This window comes from Zea mays, chromosome 5, assembly GCF_902167145.1.
Source record: "Zea mays cultivar B73 chromosome 5, Zm-B73-REFERENCE-NAM-5.0, whole genome shotgun sequence".
Lineage (NCBI taxonomy): Eukaryota > Viridiplantae > Streptophyta > Magnoliopsida > Poales > Poaceae > Zea > Zea mays.
In genome coordinates this window covers 66,045,928-66,052,638 of record NC_050100.1, presented here as the reverse complement: position 1 = coordinate 66,052,638, position 6,711 = coordinate 66,045,928, and positions in this window count along the sequence as shown.

The following is a 6,711-nucleotide window of genomic DNA, read 5'->3' as shown; positions in this document are numbered from 1 at the left end:
TGTAGAAATCAAAATTTTCAATTTATGCATCATCTACTATGGAGTGATATAGAAGCTATGTGCCGTGCTTAAATAAACATTTTAGGCCATGTAGGTTTGCTTAAGTATATGAACCAAACAATCCTACCATATGATTTACCTAGTATGCATGATTTTAAACAAAGGTACATAACAAATGTAATACTAGGCAAGAAAGGTAAACTAGATAAAAGATAAATAGATACGCGTATCTAAAAACGAAGAATACAATAAAGCTAGTTACCTTAGTCATGGGTGGGAAATTTGGGTCCAAATTTTTTGCTAACCCACTTGGCAATAAACTTGATCCAATATGATGTATCCCATGATATACATCCCAAACTTGCCAAGTCTCCAAATTTCCCGGGGACCTTCGGTCCACTCACTTCCCTTTCGGGATCCAAACCTTCTTGGTGCTTTTCATGGTTGAAATTATCTCCTTTGGCACCCAGATGCGTTTGGCCCCCTTTCCTTTGTTGGCTTGCTTGTTGGCCTTGATTGCTATCACCTTTCCGTTCTTTTTCTTCTTGATCAAATATGGTGTAGCATCCTTTTTGTTCACCTTTTTGATGTAGGTGTTTGAGATTTTGCTTGATGGCTTTTGCTTGAGCTTTTGTCTTTGTTTATCCCCGGTCATCGCCTTGCATTGGAAAGACTTGTGGCCTTCCTTGTGGCATAGCCTACAAATCACAGTTTCTCCCTCCATAGGCTTGTTCACTCCCGCAGTGGTGTTATCCTGTGGAGGTTGGATTTGTTTGGCTTTGCCTTTCTTGTCATACAAAGCCTTGCCAAGGCGAGCCACTTCTTGCTTTAATTGTTCATTTTCCTTTGCAACCTCATCCGTACATGTCTCTACAACAATATTCTCAACAACGACTTGGTTGCAGGGGTTAGAATCATCAATTAAATCAAAGCAGGAAGTAGAAGCATCTTTCTTAATTATTTCAGGTATTTCAACTAAAGATGCTGCTGGGGTGCTACCAATGTTTTCTAGCTTAGTAGTTAGCTCATTGTTGTGTATGCTAAGAATTTCCATTTTCTCTAGCAAATTTTCAATAGCTTCTTGGGAGCTAGCTAACTTAGCCTTAAGTTTTTCATTCTTTTTAATAAGGCTATCATCGGTAGCAGTGGATGGAGCACTAGATTCTAATAACTCAATTTTAGTTGATAGCTCACTATTTAAGTTTGCAAAAGTTTCAAATTTTTCTAGCAAACCTTGGTAATCATTTTGAGAGCTAACCAACTTATTTTTCAAGGTTTTAAGTTGAGCTTTTTGCTTAGTGCAAACATCCTGGAAAAATTCTACGGCTTCCGCAAGCTCATCTAGAGAGGGCTTTCCCTCACCTTCATCATCACTACTACTTTCATCACTAGAGGATGGAATGCTTTTGTTACCTCTTGCCATAAGGCATTTGTGTGATGACCGTGATGATCGTGACGAGGACTGGTGGCTGCGCGTCCTTGGAGGTTCATCTTCACTTGAAGAATCATCCGAAGTTCTAACACTTGTTAGCGCCTTGCCTTTGCTCCTCTCCTTTTTGGGCTTGGCCATATTTGGACAGTTGTCCCTGAAGTGGCCCTTCTCCCCACATGCGAAGCATCCTCTCTTCCTTTGCTTTTTCCTGTCAATGTTAAAGAGAAGATCCTCGACCTGCAGGGGCACACCCATTAGATTAATCTTGCGGATCATCCTCATTACCTTTCCGACGCGTCGGATTGTTTCTTCGTCCTCGGAGGATGATGTGCATGGTTGATTATCTTCATCATCATCACTTTCTTCTTCTTCCTCTTCTTCACTTGAGGAACTTGGAGTGGGAGCCTTCTTTTTGCCCTTCCTTTCATCACATGCAAAAGCATATGGCCTTGAGGAAGTTGGCTCCTCTCCCTGACTCATTTTTCGCGACATCTCAAAGGCCGCGATTTTCCCAATCACAATGGTCGGGGTCATGTTGCTCAAATCCTCCATGTTGTGAAGGATGGTGATGATGCTCCCATATCTTTGTTGTGGTAGCAGGGAGATAATCTTCCTCACAATGTCCGCATCACCTAGCTTATTAATGCCAATAGAATTGAGCTCATTGATAATTAGATTCAAACGAGAATACATGTCTCTAACAAGCTCATCATCTTTCATAGCAAAAGAATTATACTCATTTAAGACTAGGCAATGTTTTTGCTCACGGACATTGGATGTGCCATCATGGAGCTCATGCAATTTTAGGCAAATCTCATTAGCAGTTCTCAAGGTAAATACTTGATTAAAAATATCCATGCTAAGAGATTCATACAAGCAATTTTTGGCTCTAGCATTTAAATGAATTTCTTTTTCCTCACTCGTGGTGGGTTTCTCGGGATTCTTGAGAGGTTTCATCCCGTCACAAGTGACTCTCCAAACACCTAGATCAACGGCCTCTAGGTAACAAGCCATTCTAGCACTATAATATGGGAAGTTAGTGCCGTCGAAGTGTGGTGGCCTATGGGTATCCATCCCTTCCTCTAAAAAGCGTCGGCTCTTTTTAGCGGTGAAGCTAAAGCGTTTCAAATGAGCCAAACTGCCTCTGATACCACTTGTAGGAAACGGGTGACGCCTAAGAGGGGGGGTGAATTAGGACTTCTAAAACTTTTACTAAACTAGGCCACAATTAAATTCCTAGAGCAAAACCTATGCAAATAATCAAAACTAGAATGTGCAAACTCGGTTTTGTCTAAGTGTTGCTATCTCTACCGCAAAGGCTAAGTTTCAATCTACACTAAATAAGTATGACAATAAGATTGAAACTTAAATGCTTAATATAAAAGCGGAATGTGAAGAGCTAAGTAGAGAAGCAAACTCTCGTGGATGACGCCGGTATTTTTACTGAGGTATCCGGAACCACGCAAGGTCCCGACTAATCCTCGTTGGTGCCCCTACGCAAAGGGAAGCCCACGCGAGGGCCAAGCACCACGGTCGAGTAACTCCGTAGAGAGCCGCGGGCCTTCTCCACGCGCAAGTGGTGCTCCGCTTCCGGCTCCTCTCGGACGCTCCCCGCCGTCTCCACTATCGAGCTTCCGGCCGAAAACGCCGCAGGACTCGTTCCCTCCGGTACACGGTGGCGGCCGTGACACAAACGCGGTTGTCACGGTCTCGCAAGACTCTCGCCCCACTCGGTACAATTACAACGACTCACGCAAGAGCCGAGGGGTTGTGTGGTTTTACAAAACTCACTCAACTAACTAGGATTCACCTAGAGCAAGCGCTAAAGCGGTCTAACTAACCTAAGCACTTCGCAAAGCACCTACGCTAATCACCGAGTGATTCTATTAAGTACTTGGGTGTTTGAGCTCTTAGAAATGTGCACTATATGCCTTGGTATGTTGCTTGGGCTCCCACACTTGAGAATGGCCGGTTGGGGTGGTATTTATAGCCTCCACACCCCCAACTAGCCGTTGGACAGAAAGCAGCAGCTTTCTATCGTCGGGTGCACCGGACAGTCCGGTGCACCACCGGACACTGCACAGTAGATGTCCGGTGCACGCCACGTCAGCCAACCGTTGGCGCCTGTAGCAGTCGACCGTTGGATCCGACCGTTGCCGTCTGCCCGTTGGCACACCGGACAGTCCGGTGCTACAGCCAGAGAGCGCCTGTCTGCGGCCTCTCTGCGCAGACTGTCCGGTGCCTCACCGGACAGTCCGGTGCACACCGGACACCGATGTCCGGTGCGCCACCAGGCGCTGGCTGACAGCCCTCGTCTTGGATTTCTTTGCTGATTTCTTCGGGCTTCTTTGTTCTTGAGTATTGGACTCCTATGCATCTTTTATGTCTTCTTTTGAGGTGTTGCATCCTCATTGCCTTGGTCCAATTCTCTTTGCATACTGTGAACTACAAACACAAACACTAGAGAACTTATTAGTTCACGGATTGTGTTGTTCATCAAACACCAAAACTCAATTAGCCAAAAGGCCCGGGGTCCATTTTCCTTACAGTTGTCATGTGTGGGGTCGGAGTACCCTGACATGCCGTGTGTTTAGGTTTACCTTGCAAGGTTAAAACTCGATTTGAATCGTCTGCTTCTCGCAGCTAATGAGACTGCTTGATTCCTTGTACTGCATCGAGTAAGAAGTGAAATGTGGACTATATGAGATAATTTGTTGATTGAACTAATTGATTGTTACCATGTATGCTTAGAAGGAGCAAACCTAGCTAAGTTAATGATGATAGAATTTGAAAAGCTAAAATTTGCTTTTAGAAACAGCTAGTGCTTTTGGCAAACCAAACCCCTCAGCCAAACAGCTGCATAGTCTAGAGGTAGAGGAGTAGACTCCTCACACCGGTTAAGTCTAGCTGAGTATTAGTATACTCAGCCTTGCTTGTGGCACAATTTTTGCAGGTACCATGCAGGAATTGGTTGATGGTGTGACTTGGCCTACCACCCTGCCACCGGGTTGGACGGTCGAGTGGGACGTGGCTCCGGCAGGAGAGGAGCATGAGGAGTAGTGGGCTAGGCCTTGCCCATTTCCTCATTACCGACGACATCGATTATCCGCTGCACTTTATTTTGTGAACTCTTATTCGCTACTCAAAAACTCTGATCTATGTAATAATTCAGTACTTAATTTGAGGTTTTCTGTTTTATTGTATTTCTTCTGTGACTCACCTTCGAGTGAGATTGTGGAATTTGATCATGGTTAAGTGGCTCTATCAGACTAGATCTGAGGGACTGACGGGTTATTCCGATTCAAGTGTGTTACGGCCCCTGAGGCGTGACTTAGGCACTTAAGCTGGAATAATTCGGGTGGTTCCGCCACAGTCCGGTGCGGCACCGGACTATCCGGTGCTACCAGAAGTCGGCGCTCCAACGGTCGACTGCGTCAGAACCCTAACGGTTGGGTGACGTGGCTGGCGCACCGGACTGTCCGGTGCGCCCATCGACAGCAGCCACCCCCAACCACCTCCACTCCAACCATCCAAGCATTCAACACTCTCCATTCAATACAAGAGTAAAGTGCAACACTCCAAGACACAAATCAAAGCCACCAATTCGATCAAAGTCCCCAATTCAATTCTAGTACATTAGGACTTGTGAGAGGATCACTTATGTTTCTTGTTTGCTTGGCTTGGCTTTCTTTTCTTTCTCACTTCTTATTCTCAAGTGCTTTGTAAGCGAAGCAAGAGACACCAATTGCGTGGTGATCCTTGCGGGGTCTAAGTGACCCGTGAGATTAAGGAAGAAGCCTCACTCAGTCTAGGTGACCGTTTGAGAGAGGGAAAGGGTTGAAAGAAACCCGGTCTTTGTGACCACCTCAACGGGGACTAGGTTCTTTAGAACCGAACCTCGGTAAAACAAATCACCGTGTCATCCACTTTATTTTCTTGGTTGATTTGTTTTCCCCTCTCTCCCGGACTCGTATTTTATTCTAACGCTAACCCCGGCTTGTAGTGTGTTTAAAGTTGTAAATTTCAGTTTCCGTCTATCCACCCCCCTCTAGGCGACTTTCACTCGTGCGCCCCCGCCCCCATCTCCTAAAGTTGTCCCCTCACCCGCCTTGCGTTGCCATTGCCCGGACCCGTCCACGACCGCCACCTCTGCTCCCTCGCCCCACGCCGCGTCCGATGTGACAGGGATCCGAGAACACCCCCATAGACGCGTCCGGGATTCGAGGCCTCACCCTCCCTTCCCCTTCCTTCCCCCTCCCTTCTCCCTTCCCCCTCCCTTCCCCAGCCCCACCCCCTCGATGATGCCTGGATCCACAACCACCATCGTTCCAGCCCCGTCCTCCGTCCGCGGTGGCGCAGGCGCTGGAGGCGTCCATAAGGGGGCGACATCGTGATCCCGCCCCCGTTCAACATTGAGGCCCCCTCCCCCCGACCACCGTCGATTTCCATCGTAGGAGCTCCTCACTCGTGCCCTCTTCTTCACCGATGACTCAGGGAGGCCACACCCCCTCGACTGCACCCCCTCTCTCCCCTCGCTGCGTCTCACCTCTGGGCCACCGTGCCGCCCCTCCCTTCCCCTTGCCGCCTCCCTAACCCGACCACGTCTTGCCTCAGCTGGTGGATGGTTTGGACAGCGAGGCCGTGGTATATGTGCACCGCACACGGGAGTTGGTGTGGTGATGAGCTCCCCGGCAGTTCCGCCTACACCTGCGCGTGCTCCTCCTTGACGCATCATGCCGCTCCACGCCAGCATCGACACCCACAAGGCGTGTGGCCTAGGCCACTGCGTCAGCAGTGCAAGACCGAGGCACATCTCGTTGGAAGGTTCCAACCATGGCGAGTGTCGCCCCCTTCCATCCTCGACTGGATAGTGGAATCAAGGTTGGTTGCGACGACAACCCATCAATGGAAACCAACCTCGTGCCCCGCGTCGGGATATACCTTCATTCCTCGCCACCACACCGGTCTCGCCTTCCACAGGAGCTGCCCCAGAATCCACGCCCCCAATCAGTGCTCTGCGTTCCCCTTCCATCCTCTCCCCCATGATGCGCTCCTTACATCTTCGCTAGCACACCGCGATTACTATTAAAGAGTGGGAAAGGGGCGCCAGATGCGATGTCGTCACCCACTGCGAGGACAACGGGAGGTGTGTATTCGGTTGTTCCTTTGTAGGCACCATCTTCATCTTTTCCTACTGAGAACATCGCCCAAGCATATGTGTGGATGTGTTGGTTCTGTTCCTAGGTCACGACATCGCCTAAGCATTCCAACTCTAAAAT